The following is a 21,619-nucleotide window of genomic DNA, read 5'->3' as shown; positions in this document are numbered from 1 at the left end:
AACAGTGCATTTTTATTTTAATTTTCTGATATTTGTAGATAGAATTTTTTATGGCTCAGTATATCGTATACTTTAGTGAATGATGTATGTGTTCTTAAGAAGAATGGGCATCATGTAGTTGTTCGGTATAGTGTTTCAAAGGTATCAACTATGGCAGGTCCATTGTTACTACTGTCCAAATCTTCTGCATCACTGCTAAATTTTTATTTACTTTTTCTGTCGAGTATTGACAGGGGAGTGTTAAAATATCCATCTATAATTATGGATTTGTGTATTTTACTATTGTTTTTAATAATATGGCCATCATTTATTTTGCAACTTAGGTTGTGGTTAGTATGCCATTTTCTTGATGAATTGGTCCTTTTATTATTATGGAAATCACTGTTTATATCTGAAAACACCATTTATCCTGAAGTTTATGGTCTGCTATTAACTTAGATACATTGACTTTCTTTACTTCACACTTCCATGCTTCTAATTTTTCTACCTGTTTAATTTCACCATCTATATTTAAAATGAGTTGGACCTTGCATTTGTCAATATTATAATCTGTCTTTTAATTGGAGTCTGAGTCACGTACATTTAAATAATTACTGATATGGTTACTTTTTACACCACCCATCTCATTTTTTTTTTAATATCTCTCGTATGGTTTATGTGGTCTTTATTTTTACTTTTATGCATTCTTTTGGGTAAATTGAAGATTTTATGTTCTATTAATTCCCCTCTATTGACTTTTTAGCTACAGTCATTTCTAAAAGATTGCTTTAAATATTACTATATATCTTTAAGGCATTATAGTCTATATTCAAATAATATACTATCTCACTAACCTTGTAAAAGCCTTACAACACTGTAAATCCTTTCTTTGTACTCGTTGGCATATATTTTACTTATACATATGCTCTCAACTCTAAAATATATTGCTATTTTGTCACTTTATACAATTAATAGGCTTTTAAAAATTTAAACTATGTGGGTATGGATAATAAAGACAAAGCTGTCAATTACCTTAATGCAGATATTTACCTCTTTTTGGTGTTCTTAATTGCTCCCTGCTAATACTGACTTTTATATGATTTTTCACTTTATATTCAAAAACACCGTTTTAGCACTTCTCATAGGTTACATGTAGTTGCTCAGTTGCATCTGATTCGTGTTGTTTAGATATTAAGTCGTGTGTGACTCTTTTGTGACTCCATGGGTTGTAGCCTGCCAACCTCTGTCCATGAGATTTTCCCGGCAAGAATACTGGAGTGGGTTGTCATTCTCTACTCCAGGGCATCTTCCCAACCCAGGGATCAAATCCTCATTAGAAGGCAGATTCTTTACCAATATGTATTGGAAACAAGCCCTTTCAGTTTTTAATTCTGTCTCAAACATTTTATCATAATTTTTAAAGGATATATTTATAAGGTACAGAACTCAGGTTTTTATGGACTGAATGTTTGTTCCTCAGTTAATTCATATGTTAAAGCTTTAAGTCCCAATGCAATGGTATTTGAACATGTGGCCTTTGGGAGGTAATTAGAGTTAGATTAGGTAATGGTGGGGCCTTCACAGTGGTATTAGTGGATAGAGAGATTTTTGTATTTATACACTGAGGGGAAGGCATGTGAGGACATATGAGAGGTCAGCTGTCTGCAAGTCGGGAGCCAGATCAGCCAGCAATTTGATCTTGGGGGTCCCAGCTTCCAGAACTATGAGTAATAAATCTGGTGCTTAATAAACACCGTCTACAGTTTTTGCTACAGCAGCCTGAGTGACTAATACAGATTTTGTTACTGAGAAATGGAGTGGTACTGTAATGAATACCTAAATACATAAGCAGCTTTACAACTGGGTAATGGGTAGAAACTGGAAGATTTTTTATGTAAATACTAGAAACGTGGACATTAAGGCTGATTCTGATGAAGTCTTTCACATGTAGATACTTAGTTTTCTCAAGACCAGCTATTGAAGACACGCTAAAGGGGACTATTCTTGAGCTTTAAGGTCTGATGAAATTTTCCTTGCTAGGTTTTATACCTGTTTGGGACTTGTTGCTCTTGCCTTTTTATCTGTTTCTTCATTTTGAAATAGGAATGTCTATCCTATGCCCATTCCATCATTCTATTTTGGAAATGCATAACTTATCTAGTTCTAAAGGTTCAGTGCTGGAGAGGGACTTTGCTTTAGGATGGATCTCAAGTTTCACCATGTCTGATCTGGATGATATTCAGATAAAACTTTGATTTCAGACTTTAGAGTAACTGTTCCCAGTGAGTTAAGATTTTGGGTGCTCTTGGGATAAAATGAATGTATTTCCATGTGAGAAGGACATGAATTTTGTGAAGCACAGGGAACAATGGACTGAATGCTATGTCTCTCAAAGTTCATATGTTGAAGCTTTTACCCCTAATGTGATAGTATTTGGACATGTGGCCTTTGGGAGTTAATAAAGTTGAGATTAGGTCACGAAAGTGGGGCTCTCTTATATTAGTGGCCTGGTAATAAGAGGAAGAGAGATCATTCTCTGTGTACACGCACCTAAGAAAGGGTGTGTGAGCACATAGCAAGAAGGCAGCTTTCTACAAGCTAGGAAAAAAGGTCTCACGAGGAACTGAATGAGCCGTCACCTTGATCTTGAACTTCCCGGTTTCCAGAACTAAGAGAAATAAATCTCTGTTGCTTTAGCCATCCGATTTATGGTAATTTGTTATAGTAGCCCAAGTAGACTAATACAAAGATTTTGTTCTTTAATTATTTTAAAGATGTCTTTCAAATATTCTTCAAGTCTCTTGTCTTTGATAAGTCAATATAATTTATATAGCTGGTCCCCTACAGGTATGCTCTTTTACTTTGGTTTTCAGTAGCTTGGCCACAATGTGTCCAAGTGAGGTTTTTTCCTGTTGTTTTATTTACTTATTTATTTCGGTATTCATTTCTTGTATTAAAGCCCAATTTTTTGAACATGAAGTTAATATCTTTCGGTAATTTAGGAATATTTTCAGCCAATATATCTTATTTTGCCTTCCTTATTCTCATTCTTTTCTTCTGTTGCTCCACTTGAAATAAGATAGATCTCTTTATATTTGTCATTTCATTTTGTCAAATGGCTCCTTGTGACCTCAATATCTTAAATGGTTGACTGAATATAGATTTGGAATTTCAGATGATATGAAAGACAGTTACCATATAAACTCTTCATTCTTTCAAACACAACCCAAATTTCTTCCAAACTATTTCTAAAAGTGAAGCTTCATTTTGGTCAATTAGAACAAAAAGTGAATCATTGCCTACAAAAATTCAGCAACTATTCTGCAAACACTTGATCAAATAAAATGCTGAAGTTTATCACTGACTCAGAACTAAATAATGCAAAATGATAATCAAAGCCTATGTGGTAGGTTTTTTTCCCATTGATGAGAGTTTAATTTTCTTATGCAATGTAATTGCAATGATTTTCCTTTCCCACAATCACCACAATATGGGGCATTTACAAGTTGAAGGAAAAAAAAAGGGATAATGATAAAATCATCTGTGATATTTACATTCCGTTTGCCTTCAGAGGTTTAATAGTCAGATACAATGTGCTTATCTTATCCCACTACATGACTTGTCTGCTGAATACTTTCTATTCATCTCTGTGTTATGTGTCTGCTGTACACTAAATAATTACCTTAGCCTCACTTCACAGCTGCCATGCCATTCTGGTACTTATCTATATTTCTACACTCTAGGAAAAGTCTTATCACTTATCCCTTCAGATACTCCATTCAAGTCTATTTCTTAACCTTTCATTATACTTTATGCACCATCAACTTTTCTACTTTTATAACAGTTTCAGATCATCACTTTTATTATTGCTGCAATCTTCATATATATACTTGCTTTTCTAAAATGATTGATAGCTTTATGAACTGACATTTCTTGTAAGACCTACTGCTGTCAACTTACACAATCCCTTTTTAAGGGAAATATTAATGTATAATAGAAATAGGAATATATAAATAAACAACAAAAATCTATTTATTTAAGATCTGCTCATCTGAAAATCACAAACAATATAGCACCCATCAAAATATTTAAAAATATTTTATCTTTCTGAAGAATAGCAGAACTTGCTTTATTTAATAGTCAATATATCTCCCTAAAGCAACAGAACTATTTTGTATGGAACCCAATCACTAAGTACAGAAATAAGAAATAACATATTTAATTGTTAATATTACAAGATCCTACATAAATAGTGTTACAGATACATTGTCCAGTGTAAATTTTACATGTCTACAATCAAAAACATACAGTTTGTTAAATGTAATAGAATTATAACAATTCATAAAAGACTTTACAAATAGGATGCATAAATAGCAAAATGAAGGAGAGAGAAAAAGTTTGTGTGTGTGTGTGTGTGTGTGTGTGTGTGTGTGTGTAGCAGAGATGAAGTGGATAAAGTGAAAGTGGGATTTGATGACCACCAATAATGAGTACTGGAGTCTTAGAACTAATCCATTATTTCAGAGAACAAAATAAAACAAACAAAAAATACAAACCAATAAGCAAGCAACTATTGGTTCTAACCACCACTGCTATTACCATAAAACAAATGATAATTTATCAGTTTTACAATCTAGATATTATGCCTATTAAAGCTAGGTATTCCTGAGACTATTTTTTACAACCAGTAAAACATCTTGTTTTTATATCTATTACTGATATATGGGAGCTTTCACTTATAAATGGCTGGGTTATCTGATGGGAAATTGAACCAGCATCTTAAATTTTCACTACCTGATGTTATGGCTCAATGTCACTTTAAATCAATGGTGTTAATACTTGATGGTTACGAAATAAAACTAACATCCCAACACCATAGTTTGTGACCTCACTTGCTCTCTTTTCTTACTGGAATTTCTTCATCCAAATTAAGTAAAATAAACTTTTCACGTCGGAGTGAGTGCTTGCCCTATGATTCTTAATGTAAAGAATATAATATAAAAATGACATATATTATGATTCCCATAAGTGTTGACTCAGATATATTTTCAATATCATAATTAACCTTATTAGTTTGTGAAGTTATCGAGCACTTCAATGAATGACGAGCTATTGGAATTTCCTACCTTCAACTTGTGTTTTATTTTGTCTTTTTCAAAAAAATTATTAAATGTGTAAAGAATAGAAAGAATTTCTCTACCCTGGCAAAGAAGATGCTAAAACTTTCTTGCTCCCTCAGTATGATTCCATTTGCGTTGTTATTGTTGTTTAGTCACTAAGTCGTGTCTGACTCTTTTGCAGCCTCATGAACTCTAGCCCACCAGGCTCCTCTATCCACTTTCTAAGGCAAGAACACTGGAGTGGGTTGTCATTTCTTTCTCCAGGGGATCTTCTGGACCAGGGATTGAACCTGTGTCTCCTGCATTGGCTTCTTCACTACCGAGCCACCAGGGAAGCCCATCCTTTTACTAGCAAACTTCTTCTAAAAATAAGCTACTCTTATCGTTCCAATAGTTTAGCTAGAATTAGCATCATCAGAAATTCACCACAGGGACTTCCCTGGCGTCCAGTGTTTACAGCTCTGCCTTCCAACACAAGGGTGCAGGTTCAATCACTGGTTGAGAAACCAAGATTCCATGTGCTTCATGGCCAAAACACCAAAACATAACACAGAAGTGATGCTGTAACAAATTAAATGAAGACTTTAAACACAGCCCAGATTTTAAAAATCATAATTTAAACTTAATTTTTTTTTTTAAACTTAATTTTTAATTTAATTTTAATGGTAATATTTTAAAAAATCAACACAGTTGCTATTAATAAAATCTAGCTGGCACAGTGGTAAAGAATCTACCTGTCGTGCAGGATACCCGGGTTCGATCCCTGGGTTGGGAAGATCCCTTGGAGTAGGAAATGGCGACCCACTCCAGTATTTTTGCCTGGAAAATTCCATGGACAGAGGATCCTGGAGGGTTCCAGGCCATGGGATTGCAAAAAGTCAGATACGACTGAGCACACACACAGCTGCAGAATATATCTTTTCCTCCATCTTTACTTTCTTTGATCACATTTAAAAAATTCTTTCCCTGTCTTTGTATGGTATTGAATATGGTAATTCTCTTCTATTACTACGCCTATTGTTTTTTCTATTGCATTGGTTTTCCTTAACTTTCAATGTGGAATATTATTTTCACTCCTGTAAAATTTAAATACTTTAAAAAATAAAATTATTCTAATTATCTCCACATTACATACATCTTTTGAACACACATCCGGCCTGGAAATTTTTTCCTGAGTCACAGTGCACTTGCCAGTTACCTAAGGAATCTCTCAAGTCAAATGCCTCCCATCACCTCAAGTTTAATATATCTAAAATTCATTTCCACTTCAAAATCATATCCCTTCCAGTTTTCTAATTTCCTCTAATGCTACAGTCATTTCTAATGCTTTATCCAAGGCTAAAAATATCAAGGTCATGCTCCAGTCTCTCAACATCTGCCCACTGTGTCTTTAAGAGTTGTCTTCTCATGATCCATTTTAAAAATCTTTTCATTGCCTCTAACTACTTAAGATTCGTATTAACCCAATACTAGATCACTGTCAATGTTAGCCCATTCAAAAACATTCAGTGGCTACATATGATCTACCAAAGTTTATTCAAATGCTATTGTCTGGCATACAAAATTCTTTAAAATATGTCTCCCACATTATTTTCCCAGCCTACCTGCCAGAGTTTTCCTTATGCAACCCAAGTCCAAACAATACTAAGTGAAGTTTAAATGAGGAAATTTTTCTATGTACATAATCTGTATTCCATTCTCCTTGGGAAATGACATTCAGCTTATCCTTCATTTTCACATATTCAAGTTGGATCTATAATTCAAAGCCTATTACAAATATTGTTTCCTCCTCTATGTCTAAGCAATGTCACCATTATCTCCTTACCCCTTCAGCTCTGAACAAATAGTACTGTCATGTGGACTGTGCTTAAGGGCAGTCTGCTATATGCACCCAACATAGGAGCACCGCAATATGTACGGCAAACACTAACGAGTATGAAAGAGGAAATTAATAGTAACACAATAATAGTGGGAGACTTTAATACCCCACTCACAACCATGGATAGATCAACTAAACAGAAAATCAACAAGGAAACACAAACCTTAAATGATACAATGGACCAGCTAGACCTAATTGATATCTATAGGACATTTCACCCCAAAACAATCAACTTCACCTTTTTCTCAAGTGCACACGGAACCTTCTCCAGAATAGATCACATCCTGGGCCATAAATCTGGTCTTGGAAAATTCAAAAAAATTGAAATCATTCCAGTCATCTTTTCTGACCACAGTGCAGTAAGATTAGATCTCAATTACAGGAAAAAAATTGTTAAAAATTCCAACATATGGAGGCTAAATAACACGCTTCTGAATAACCAACAAATCATAGAAGAAATCAAAAAAGAAATCAAAGTATGTATAGAAATAAATGAAAATGAAAACACAACAACCCAAAACCTATGGGACACTGTAAAAGCAGTGCTAAGGGGAAGGTTCATAGCATTACAGGCACACATCAAGAAACAAGAAAAAAGCCAAATAAATAACCTAACTCTACACCTAAAACAATTAGAGAAGGAAGAAATGAAGAACCCCAGGGTTAGCAGAAGGAAAGAAATCTTAAAAATTAGGGCAGAAATAAATGCAAAAGAAACTAAAGAGACCATAGCAAAAATCAACAAAGCTAAAAGCTGGTTTTTTGAAAAAATAAACAAAATTGACAAACCATTAGCAAGACTCATTAAGAAACAAAGAGAGAAGAACCAAATTAACAAAATAAGAAATGAAAAGGGTGAGATCACAACAGACAACACTGAAATACAAAGGATCATAAGAGACTACTACCAGCAGCTCTATGCCAATAAAATGGACAACTTGGATGAAATGGACAAATTCTTAGAAAAGTATAACTTTCCAAAACTGAACCAGGAAGAAATAGAAGATCTTAACAGAGCCATCACAAGCAAGGAAATCGAAACTGTAATCAGAAATCTTCCAGCAAACAAAAGCCCAGGACCAGATGGCTTCACAGCTGAATTCTACCAAAAATTTAGAGAAGAGCTAACACCTATCTTACTCAAACTCTTCCAGAAAATTGCAGAAGAAGGTAAACTTCCAAACTCATTCTATGAGGCCACCATCACCCTAATTCCAAAACCAGACAAAGATGCCACAAAAAAAGAAAACTACAGGCCAATATCACTGATGAACATAGATGCAAAAATCCTTAACAAAATTCTAGCAAACAGAATCCAACAACATATTAAAAAAATCATACACCATGACCAAGTGGGCTTTATCCCAGGAATGCAAGGATTCTTTAATATCCGCAAATCGATCAACGTAATACACCACATTAACAAATTGAAAGATAAAAAACATATGATTATCTCAATAGATGCAGAGAAAGCCTTTGACAAAATTCAACACTCATTTATGATTAAAACTCTCCAGAAAGCAGGAATAGAAGGAACATACCTCAACATAATAAAAGCTATATATGACAAACCCACAGCAAGCATCACCCTCAATGGTGAAAAATTGAAAGCATTTCCTCTGAAATCAGGAACAAGACAAGGATGCCCACTCTCACCACTACTATTCAACATAGTGTTGGAAGTTTTGGCCACAGCAATCAGAGCAGAAAAAGACATAAAAGGAATCCAGATAGGAAAAGAAGAAGTGAAACTCTCGCTGTTTGCAGATGACATGATCCTCTACATAGAAAACCCTAAAGACTCTACCAGAAAATTACTAGAGCTAATTAATGAATATAGTAAAGTTGCAGGATATAAAATTAACACACAGAAATCCCTTGCATTCCTATACACTAACAATGAAAAAACAGAAAGAGAAATTAAGGAAACAATACCATTCACCATTGCAACAAAAAGAATAAAATACTTAGGAGTATATCTACCTAAAGAAACAAAAGACCTATACATAGAAAACTATAAAACACTGATGAAAGAAATCAAAGAGGACACAAACAGTTGGAGAAACATACCGTGTTCATGGATTGGAAGAATCAATATTGTCAAAATGGCTATTCTACCCAAAGCAATCTATAGATTCAATGCAATCCCTATCAAGCTACCAACGGTATTTTTCACAGAATTAGAACAAATAATTTCACAATTTGTATGGAAATACAAAAAACCTCGAATAGCCAAAGTAATCTTGAGAAAGAAGAATGGAACTGGAGGAATCAACCTGCCTGACTTCAGACTCTACTACAAAGCCACAGTCATCAAGACAGTATGGTACTGGCACAAAGACAGAAATATAGATCAATGGAACAGAATAGAAAGCCCAGAGATAAATCCACGAACCTATGGACAGCTTATCTTTGACAAAGGAGGCAAGGATATACAATGGAAAAAAGACAATCTCTTTAACAAGTGGTGCTGGGAAAACTGGTTAACCACTTGTAAAAGAATGAAACTAGAACACTTCCTAACACCATACACAAAAATAAACTCAAAATGGATTAAAGATCTAAATGTAAGACCAGAAACTATAAAACTCCTAGAGGAGAACATAGGCAAAACACTCTCCGACATAAATCACAGCAAGATCTTCTATGACCCACCTCCCAGAATATTGGAAATAAAAGCAAAAATAAACAAATGGGACTTAATGAAAATTAAAAGCTTTTGCACAACAAAGGAAACTATAAGTAAGGTGAAAAGACAGCCCTCAGATTGGGAGAAAATAATAACAAATGAGGAAACAGACAAAGGATTAATCTCAAAAATATACAAACAACTCCTGAAGCTCAATTCCAGAAAAATAAACGACCCAATCAAAAAATGGGCCAAAGAACTAAACAGACATTTCTCCAAAGAAGACATACAGATGGCTAACAAACACATGAAAAGATGCTCAACATCACTCATCATCAGAGAAATGCAAATCAAAACCACAATGAGGTACCATTACACGCCAGTCAGGATGGCTGCTATCCAAAAGTCTACAAGCAATAAATGCTGGAGAGGGTGTGGAGAAAAGGGAACCCTCTTACACTGTTGGTGGGAATGCAAACTAGTACAGCCACTATGGAAAACAGTGTGGAGATTTCTTAAAAAACTGGAAATAGAACTGCCATATGACCCAGCAATACCACTTCTGGGCATACACACTGAGGAATCCAGATCTGAAAGAGACACGTGCACCCCAATGTTCATCGCAGCACTGTTTATAATAGCCAGGACATGGAAGCAACCTAGATGCCCATCAGCAGATGAATGGATAAGGAAGCTGTGGTACATATACACCATGGAATATTACTCAGCCGTTAAAAAGAATTCATTTGAATCAGTTCTAATGAGATGGATGAAACTGGAGCCCATTATACAGAGTGAAGTAAGTCAGAAAGATAAAGAACATTACAGTATACTAACACATATATACGGAATTTAGATAGATGGTGGCGATAACCCTATATGCAAAACAGAAAAAGAGACACAGAAGTACAGAACAGACTTTTGAACTCTGGGGGAGAACGTGAGGGTGGGATGTTTTGAAAGAACAGCATGTATATTATCTATGGTGAAACGGACCACCAGCCCAGGTGGGATACATGAGTCAGGTGCTCGGGCCTGGTGCACTGGGAGGACCCTGAGGAGTCGGGTGGGGAGGGAAGTGGGAGGGGGGATCGGGATGGGGAATACATGTAACTATATGGCTGATTCATGTCAATGTATGACAAAACCCACTGAAATGTTGTAAAGTGATTGGCCTCCAACTAATAAAATAATATTAAAAAAAAAAAAAAAATAATAAAGATTTAGGGCTTTTTTAAAAAAAAAAAAAAAAAAAAAAAAAAAAAGGGCAGTCTGCTTTGAATTTATAATTTACACCACTTAGTAACATTCTGCAATAAGTATATTATTAATGTATTATATTTTCAATTGGAGTTAAGAAGAGCACGCAATATTTGTATCTGCTACCACCTTACCACACTTAGTGTTGGGTCTCAAATATTTATTGAATGAATAACTCAATTAACTGAAATTTCATTTTAATTCTATATCTCAACTTGACAAGGCCACAGGGTGCCCAAGCATTTGTTCAGACATTATCCTAGGTGTGCCTCTGAGGGTATTTTTGAATTAGAGTTGAGTCGGTAGACAGAGTAAAGTAGACTGTCTTCCCTAATATGGGTTAGCTTCCTTTAATCAGTTGAAGATCTGAATAAGAAGAAAGGAAGAGGAAATTCTTCCTGCCTGACTATTTGATTTGGGGTATCAGTCTCTACCTGCCTCTAGACTAAAAAGAACAGTCAGCACTTTCTGGGTCTTGAGTCTGCCAGCCTTCAGACTGGATCTTACACCATCAGTCCTCCAGAGTCTTCAGGTAATGACACTGCTCAGCCTCCCATAATCATGTGATCCAGTTCCTTATAATAAATCAATCTCCTTATCTCTATATCTTATTAATCTGTTTCTCTGTTTAGTTTTTCCAGATTTATTGAGATAAAACTGACATATAACAGTGTTAAAGTGTACAAAATAATGACTTGATATATGTATATTGCAAAGTGTTTACCAAATTATGTTTAGTTAATATCATCACCTCACATTGTTACAATTTTTCTTTCCTGTGATGAGAACTTTTAAAATCTACTCTGTTAGTAATTTTAAAATATACAATAAAGTATTGCTAACTGTCAGAATCAGACTTCAGAGCAATTTTGGAAAAACCTGAAAGATCTTAAAATTAGGAAATAGTTTTTCTTTAACAGAAAGTAGGTATTTATTATGTTTTTGAAATAATTTTTATTGCTCTATTAGTTACTTGAGGCTTAACTGTAAAATGGCTTCAATTACAATGAAGTCACTCAAACAGAATAAACACTAAAAAGTCATCAAATATTGCTAATTGTTATTAAGGGAGAACACACTATTTAATAAAGCAAATTGGCTTTTTAAAGCTCCAACATGCTTTTACCAAAAAAGTAAGAATACCTTATATATTTTACAAAATATTTTCTTTTGATTAATGTCACTTTTGAAATCTACAGAACTGTTACTCTTCATTTTTATTTAACATATGTATTTTTCTTCATTTTATCCACCAAACACATCACCCAAATAAGAGCCACATAATAGATAATTTTTTCTTCATGGAACACTGTGGCATATAGTACTCTGTTCTCCAGAACACTCCTGGCTTAGCCAATTATTTCTTTCCCTAAACACAGTTAAATTCCCCGTATCAACTTATTCCACTCAGTAAAATCTTACATAAACGGTTAGTGTGGGCAACAATGGGAGTGGGTATGGATTTGATTTTCCCTTGCCATCAAATTCACTTCTTTGAAAGGATTCCATTTTATTTTCAAAAGGAATGTATAGTAAAACATTCGGATGACAGGACTGAATCCAGTGTAAAAATGTGCTAACTATATCATAGAATGTCTTGATTACTTAGTCATAACAAAGCAGTCATTTATAAAAGTATTGTCTAGAACAGTGCTTCTCAAACTTTTTAGACTAGAGATTATCCAGAATTAAAGCAAAGTCTCCCAGTGTCCAACTTTATAGCCCATTCCTAATTTTTTGGGCAGAGAGGGGAGTGGAGTGTATCATATATTTGTTTGGTTACAATATTTAGAGACTTTTTCCCCACAAAAACACTGGAGAAGAAAATTTAATATATATCTATTATATTCATAAAGTTATGCTGTCATGGGTTGGTAGTAGGGGGTTGGATATATGTGTCTGAACAACAATATATATTTTCCTCAAGATCTAGTTAATTTTTAGATGTTACAAAGCTGTTGAAGTATGCATATGTCTGTCACTAAACACTACTGTATCCTAAAGATTTAAAATTGATAATTATAAAGGAAATTAAACTAGTAATAATCTTTTCAAAAATAGAAAAATGATAGCCATTGAGAGCAACAACCAATCCTATTCTCAATGTACTGATTTTGAAGTATCTTTAACCCAAATTGCAATATTTGCATTTGTGCATGTGCAGCAGAAATTTTGCCATATTAACTAGTATGATATGTAGCAGATTTCTTCATAGAAGACAGAGTTAAAATCCTCAGTATGATATGGAAAAATGTTAATATAAATTTTCTTTATGAAATCTCTTTTTCAATATTAATAATATGGAGGCTGATGAGTTTTTAACTAAGGCTTCCCTATTAGCTCAGTTGGTAAAGAATCTGCTTGCAATGCAGGAGATACTGGTTTGATTCTTGTGTCAGGAATATTCCCTGGAGAATGGAAAGGCTACCCACTAAAGTATTCTGGTCTGGAGAATTCCATGGAATGTATAGTTGATGGGGTCGCAAAGAGTTGGACACAACTGAGTTTTTAACTGTATATTTAGAAACTTTTCTTTATAAGCAATCTCAGCTCATTATTTTGACTTTATTTTTTCACAAAGGGATAAAAATGAAAGAACTCAATCAAAATTACTAAATAGTATTTCGATAATATTCCCTTCAATAAGTGATTTGTGAGTAATTGCAAGATGGGCTATCAATCTTTCATCATCAATTAGTACCCTGGGCAGAGTTTTACATAAACACCAGGAACCAAAATTAAGTGGTGCATGTGGCAGATGTGTGTTATTTTTTTTAAGGTTTCAAAATTTAGACTGGTTATAAAATCAATTGTGGAGCCAACATAATAAAGAATTTATAAAATTATTATTAGACTTACTCTTCATGTACAGTACAAATTTTATACGTCAATCAATACAATTAAAAATAAGGTGAAGCTCTCCCTTCAAAACTATTTCCTCTTTTTATTTCTTTTTTATGTCTCAATATTCATTTAATCAGCCAAATTCTTATTTTCACTGACCATTATTACTTGATCCTACATTATCAGCAATGTAGGTGTCAAGTGTGATAAATCACTCAGTTGTGTCCAATTTTTTGTGATCTCATAGACTGTAGCCCACCAGGTTCCTCTGTCCATGGAAATTTCCAGACAAGAATACTGGAGTGGGTTGCCATTTCCTTCTCCAGGGGGTCGTCCTAAGGAAGGGATCAAATCCGCATCTCCTGCCTGACAGGCAGATTCTTCACCAATAAGCCAAATTGGGAAACTGTTATAATTTTACAGAAGGGAAGATAGTAACCATCCTCGTTAATAATAGAAACAATAATAGGAGCTAACACCCAGAGAGTCAGAGTGAAAAGTTAGTGGCATAACCCAAACTAATTTATTTTGTCTTCCACTGTCCTTTGCAATCAGTTCAGTTCAGTCGCTCAGTTGTGTCCAACTCTTTGCAACCCCATGAATCGCAGCATGCCAGGCCTCCCTGTCCATCACCAACTCCTGGAGTTTACTCAAACTCAGGCCCATTGGGTCAGTGATGCCATCCAGTCATCTCATCCTCTGTCATCCTCTTCCCCTCCCACCTTCAATCTTTCCCAGCATCAGGGTCTTTTCAAACAACTCAGTTCTTCACCTCAGGTGGCCAAACTATTGGAGTTTCAGCTTCAGGATCAGTCCTTCCAATGAATATTCAGGACTGAGTTCCTTTAGCATGGACTGGTTGGATCTCCTTTCAGTCCAAGAGACTCTCAAGAGCCTTCTCAAAACACCACAGCCCAAAAGCATCAATTCTTCAGTGCTCAGCTTTCTTTAGAGTCCAAATCTCACATCCATACACGACTACTGGAAAAACAAGCCTTGACTACACAGATCTTTGTTGGCAAAGTAATGTCTCTGCTTTTTAACATGCTGCCTAGGTTGGTCATAACTTTTCTTCCAAGGAGCAAGCGTCTTTTACTTTCATGGCTGCAGTCACCATCTGCAGTGATTGTGGAGCCAAAAAATTAACTGTCTCACTGTTTACACTATTTCCCCATGAAGTGGGGAAAGTGATAGAACTGGATGCCATGATCTTAGTTTTCTGAATGTTGAGTTTTAAGCCAACTTTTTCACTCTCCTCTTTCACTTTCATCAAGAGGCTCTTTAGTTCTTCACTTTCTGCCATAAAGGTGGTGTCATCAGCATATCTGAGGTTATTGATATTTCTTCTGGTAATCTTGATTCCAGCTTGTACTTCATCCAGCCTGGCATGTCGAATGATATACCTTGCATATAAGTTAAATAAGCAGGGGGACAATATACAGCCTTGACGTACTCCTTTCCCAATTTGGAATCAGTCTGTTGTCTCGTGTCCAGTTCTAACTGCTGCTTCCTGACCTGCATATGGATTTCTCGAGAGGCAGGTCAGTTGGTCTGGTATTCCCATCAATTTAAGAATTTTCCAGTTTGTTATGATCCACACAGTCAAAGTCTTTGGCATAGTCAATAAAGAAGAAGTAGATGTTTTTCTGGAGCTCTCTTTCTTTTTTGATAATACAATGGATGTTGGCAATTTGATCTGGTTTCTCTGCCTTTTCCAAATCCAGTTTGAATATCTGGAAGTTCACAGTTCATGTACTGTTGAAGCCTGGCTTGGAGAATTTTGAGTATTACTTTTCTAGCGTGTGAGATGAGTGCAATTGTGTGGTAGTTTGAGCATTTTTTGGCATTGCCTTTCTTTGGGATTGGAATGAAAATGGACTTTTTTTCAGGAAAAACTGACTTTTTTTCAAGTCTTGTGGTCACTGCTGAGTTTTCCAAATTTGCTGGCATACTGAGTGAAGCACTTTACCAGCATCATCTTTTAAGATTTGAAATAGCTCAACTGGAATTCCATCACCTTCAGTAGCTTTGTTCATAGTGATGCTTCCTAAGGCCCACTTGACTTCACATTCCAGGATGTCTGGCTCTAGGTGAGTGATCATACCATTGTGACTATCTGGGTTGTGAAGATCTTTTTTGTATAGTTCTTCTGTGTATTCTTGCCACCTTTTCTTAATATCTTCTGCTTGTGTTAGGACTATACCATTTCTGTCCTTTATTGTACCTATCTTTGCATGAAATGTTTCCTTGGTACCTCTAATTTTCTTGAAGAGATCTCTAGTCTTTCCCATTCTATTGTTTTCCTCTATTTCTTTGCATTGATCACTGAGGAAGATTTTCTTATCTCTCCTTGCTATTGTTTGGAACTCTGCATTCAAATGGTAATATCTTTCCTTTCTCCTTTGCTTTTTGCTGCTCTTCTTTTCTCAGCTATTTGTAAGGCCTCCTCAGACAACCATTTTGCTTTTTTGCATTTCTTTTTCTTGGGGATGGTCTTGATCACTGCCTCCTGTACAATGTCACAAACTTCCATCCATAATTCTTCAGGCACTCTGTCTATCAGATCTAATCCTTTGAATCTATTTTCACTTCCACTGTATAATCCTAAGGGATTTGATTTAGGTCTTACCTGAATGCTCTGGTGGTTTTCCCTACCTTTTTCATTTAAGTCTGAATTTTGTAATAACGAGTTCATGACCTGAGCCACAATCAGCTCCCAGTCTTGGTTTTGCTGACTGTACAGAGTTTCTCCATTTTTGGCTGCAAAGAATATAATCAATTTTATTTCAGGATTGACCATCTGATGATGTCCATGTGTAGAGTCAAGTAGACTCTTGGAGGGCACAAACAGAACCTTGTGCACACCAGGACCCAGGAGAAAGGAGCAGTGACCCCACAAGAGACTGACCCAGACTTTCTTGGGAGTGTCCAGGAGTCTCCGGCAGAGGTGTGGGTTGATGGTGGCCTGCTGCAGGGTTGGGGGCACTCGGTGTAGCAGTACATGCATGGGACCTTTCAAAGGAGGTCCCCATTATCTTCATTACTTCCACCATAGTTTGACCCCAGGTAAATGAGGGAACACAGCTCCACCCATCCCCAGAAAATTGGATTAAAGATTTACTGAGCATAGCCCCTCCCATCAGAAAAAGACCCAGTTTGCCCCTCAGTCAGTCTCTCCCATCAGGAAGCTTCCATAAGCCTCTTATCCTTCCCCATCAGAGGGCAGACAGACCGAAAGTCACAGTCACAGAAAACTAACCAAATTGATCACAGGACCACAGTCTTGTCTAACTCAATGAAACTATGAGCCATGCCGTGTAGGGCCACCCAAGACGGACGGGTCATGGTGGAGGGTTCTGACAAAACTGGTCCACTGGAGAAGGGATTGGCAAACCACTTCAGTATTCTTGCCTTGAGAACCCCATGAACAGTATGAAAAGGCAAAAAGATAGGACACTGAAAGATGAACTACCCAGGTCGGTAGGTACCCAATATGCTACTGGAGGTCAGTGGGGAAATAACTCCAGAAAGAATGAAGAGATGGAGCCAAAGCAAAAACAACACCCACTTGTGGATGTGACTGGTGATGAAAGCAAAGTCTTATGCTGTAAAGAGCAATATTACATAGGAACCTGAAATGTTAGGTCCATGAATCAAGGCAAATTGGAAGTGGTCAAACAGGAGATGGCAAGAGTGAACATTGACATTTTAGGAATTAGCGAACTAAAATGGACTGGAATGGGTGAATTTAACTCAGATGACCATTATATCTACTACTGTGGGCAAGAATCCCTTAGAAGAAATGGAATAGCCATCACAGTCAATAAAAGAGTCTGAAATGCAATACTTGGATGCAATCTCAAGAATGACCAGAATGATCTCTGTTCATTTCCAAGGCAAACCATTCAATATCACTGTAACCCAAGTTTATGCCCTGACCAGTAATGCTAAGAAGCTGAAGTTGAATGGTTCTATGAAGACCTACAAGACCTTCTAGAACTAACACCCAAAAAAGATGTCCTTTTCATTATAAGGGACTGGAATGCAAAAGTAGGAAGTCAAGAAATACCTGGAGTAACAGGCAAACTTGGCCTTGGAACACAGAATGAAGCCGGGCAAAGGTTAATAGAGTTTTGGCAAGAGAACTGTCTGTTTGAGTGCTTACAATAAAGTGTAGTGTTGCTCTGCACAACGAAGATCACTTGAGCAGGCTTCTGACTTTTCTACTCAATTTCAAATAGTAATCAGTCCTGCTTCCTCACAAGTTCATTCACTCAGAAATTAAAAGTAGGTAGATGGAAATGTTAATCACATTAAATACAAATTATCATTATTTCAAATAAGACTTCTCCCTTCTCTCCCTTCCTCACTCTATAACCTGCCTTTGAAAAGAAGGTGTAGTCAGCATCTGCTTTTCTTTGCTGACTCCCCCACTTTCCTTAGTTGCTCTTTAACTCACAGATTGGTGCAAAGGAAGGACAGTAGGGAAAAGAGGTAACCTAGCTGACCCCTTCTCTGTTGGGGTGTTTTCATAGGTTTTTTGAATATTGGAGAAGAAAATGGCAACCCACTCCAGTGTTCTTGCCTGGAAAATCCCATGGACAGGGGAGCCTGGCAGGCTACAGTCTGTGGGGTTACAAAGAGTCAGACACAACTGAGTGACTTCACTTGAATGTTCCCAGTACTGTGAATCCTATGAATTCTGATTGCATTTCTGCATGGTGTATTGGTATGGGATTTAATTTCCCTATTGGCCACTCCTTTTCAGTGAGTTTCACAGATGGGCAGCTCCATACTATGCTAGAGTCTACATATATCTTCAGAAGTTCCTCTTGGGCAGGACTTAAAGTTAAATGACTCCCGTTTCTAGCCCTGAGTCTTACATTTGCTCCTTTTGAAACATACATAGATCCTTTGCCATCTGTTATGAGAAATGAAGCCCTACTTTCACTTAACTTCTCCACCAAAGCATATTTTCAGCTCATGGATTGATTTCTAAATTTCTGGGTGAAAATGATATGTCTCAAAACTGTAGGTAAAACATATTAAGCTCTCTGAGTTGTCTCCTTGAAGTGCAATCTCAGTGTGTTTGACATGAGAAAGAGAGTAACATACATCCCACCTTCTCCTAGGGAGAAGAATGAGACTTCACAAGATCTTTTCAAAGAATTTTTCTCAAATTGATCTCTTGCTCTTTTTTATAGTCTCTTAGTGAGTGAGAAGGTTTAAGTATCATGGATACAGTTTTTGACTATTTTCTTTGTAAACCCTTCACATCCTGATCTGATTTTGTGATTTCATGTCTATTACATCTTGCTGGAAACTTAAATTTTACCATTATGTTAAAGCACTATTTTTGAGCATTTAGCTTTTTTAGTAGGCTCTGTTATAAGAGTTCCATATATATCAACCCACTGACTCCTCACAAAAATCAGGGTGGAAGAAATTATTATCTCAATGTTATATATGGGCGCACTTGTAGTAGAGAAAGATAGGAGGGCATAAATTCCAGGGGATGTTTAGGGGGTACAATCAGTAGTAAGTCTTGATTAGATGCTAGAGGTGATAGAGAGGATCAGTCCTGGCTCTCAGAACCCTTAGCAGCAATATCTGATTGGATGAAATTGCTATCAAAGAAAAATGATTTTAAAAGTGCAGGATGAAAATCATTTATAAAGGGTTGAGTTGCGGGTACATTTTGGAAAGGAACTGCCAAGGGGTAGGGCCTTACAAGTTGGTTTAGTATTAAAAATCTGAATCTCAGAACAGACTTGTGGGCACAATTATTGATTTAAAATACATTAGTGTATATGTGTACTGAAACTTTATTGATCAACCTTAGAAATCTGAAGTTACAGAATAAAAATAGCAATGGCTTGAGCTGGAACTGCTGGAAGCCACAACATTCTAGGAGGAGATATTAGAAATAAACAGGAGAGCCAAAGAAGAAGAGATACAAAGCTACAAGGAAAACAAAATACTACTGTATCTATGAATTTCTGGGGAGACTAAGTTGCAGAAAGTATCCGTATATATAGTGTCAATGTCAATAAAATAAAAATGAAAAAAGACGAATTAGAAATTAAGAGGTACTTAGAACATTTAGCAAGAAAAATTGTATTACAGACTTGTGCTAGGAGCCAGAGTACATTGGGTGAGAACTGAACATAATATTTATTAGTTAAGATGCTTGCAGAAAGCATGCCTCATTAAAATTAAGATGACTAAAGGGGAATTTTACAATGGAATGATTTATAAAATTGAGGATGGGGAGCAGGAAAAATCACAAAGGATAATATAATACCTAAGAACCCAAACACAAGGCTCCATCGCCACCTCCAGACCTTACAGGTCATGAAGTCATGAGGAGGGAGTGGTTACCAGATCAAAGACAAAACTAATTCTACGTAGAGGGGCCACCTGAGAGGGATGAGGATTTTGGTCAAGACACTAAACCAGAATGCAGCATCCCCACAGGGAGATGGATAGTTTCATCTCACTTTCCTTTTTTCAAGCTTTCGCGAGTGTTTCATATTGGTAACACTCAATTGGAAGCTGTAGAACAAGACAGTTCAGTGATGTGATGTAACCCATATAGGTCAGCTCAGATCTGGAAAGACACATGTCACATGTAAGATACCCACCACACATGTGATAAAAGGAAGTGTTAAAAGTGAGAGTGGACTACTGTTTACAAATACGTCAGTAAGAAGGAAAAGAAAAAATAGCAGCAGCAACCAGAAAGGCATGAGAGTTGAAAGAAGGGTTTCTAGGATAAGTACGTATGGAGCATGCTAACAGGCTGTAACAAAGAAGGCTTTAGAGAAGGAGAGCTTGAAAATATAGGAACCAGAGACACTCATCGATAAACCAAGATTCCAGGAGAGAATGTGATGGGATTGAGGGCATAGATTGAGGAGCTGGTATTAAACAAGAAGAGGGGCATTTCTTCATCTGATATTTTAGGGGGAGAAAGGAAGGTTACATGCATATAGAGGTATGTTTTAAGTATGAGAAGCATTATATTAGAGAAATCAAAACTCAGAAAATTACTTGCTCATAAAACTTATTATTCATAATGGTAGAGAACATTAATTTCAATATTGATTCAATTCAGAGTTTTGTTATGCATGTGCGACAGAAAAAACATGGGGATCATGGGCTAAGAAATTTTCCAAGACAAGTAAGGCAGAAGTATTAGGTGAAGATGTGGGAACGCTAAATGGGAAAGGGACTATGAGAGCATGGCTTTCAGTCTATGATTAGGAGGCTGTCAGATGACAGTGGCACCGATTGAGGTCTATGTGGCCAACTGGTCTGGTGCTCCAAACAGGATACAGAAACAACCCAAATGTTTAGTAAAGCATCAGGAAAATGCCAAATTCTCGGTTAGACCAGTCTTTTTTTAGCTGCAGAGAATGGAGTGTCTGTAAGAGCTCCAGTTTTCATTGAAGACAAGAAAAATGTGTTCTGTAGAAAAGTTGAGAAGGCAGGATAGATAGTTCATAATCAAATGAGTGCTGCAGGGAACATGGAGTGTGGAAGTATATAGTTAGAAGTGGGGCATAATTTTTTGAGGAACTCAGAATAAGTGAGCATAAAGTAAGTCTAGTTTAATTTTTTCCTTCCAAAACAAAAAAAGTCAGTATATTTTTATGTGATTTCATTGCCATTACTCTTTTATGTTATATAATGCAGAGAGACAGTTAAGAAGGAATATTCTTGTGTGAAAATTCATAAACTAGAAATTTGAAAGCATAAACTTTGAATGCCTATAAATAAAGAGAGAAATAGAAATGATACAGTTGCCAAAATATGATAGAAACTACCAACGAGTCACAAGATACCAGGGATGTTTTCCTAATACAAATTGCAATATGAAATGTATAAAATATGGTTTGGTCAGAA

General features: G+C 36.2%; 1 protein-coding gene across 2 annotated transcripts in view; it reads right to left on the bottom strand.

The window, feature by feature from the left end:
- Positions 1 to 21,619, bottom strand: part of LOC136148019 (bifunctional heparan sulfate N-deacetylase/N-sulfotransferase 4) — a 256,176-nt gene that overhangs the window by 188,039 nt on the left and 46,518 nt on the right. The window lies entirely within an intron of this gene.

This window comes from Muntiacus reevesi, chromosome 16 (genome assembly GCF_963930625.1).
Source record: "Muntiacus reevesi chromosome 16, mMunRee1.1, whole genome shotgun sequence".
NCBI lineage: Eukaryota > Metazoa > Chordata > Mammalia > Artiodactyla > Cervidae > Muntiacus > Muntiacus reevesi.
This window is presented reverse-complemented; position numbering and strand designations above follow the sequence as displayed.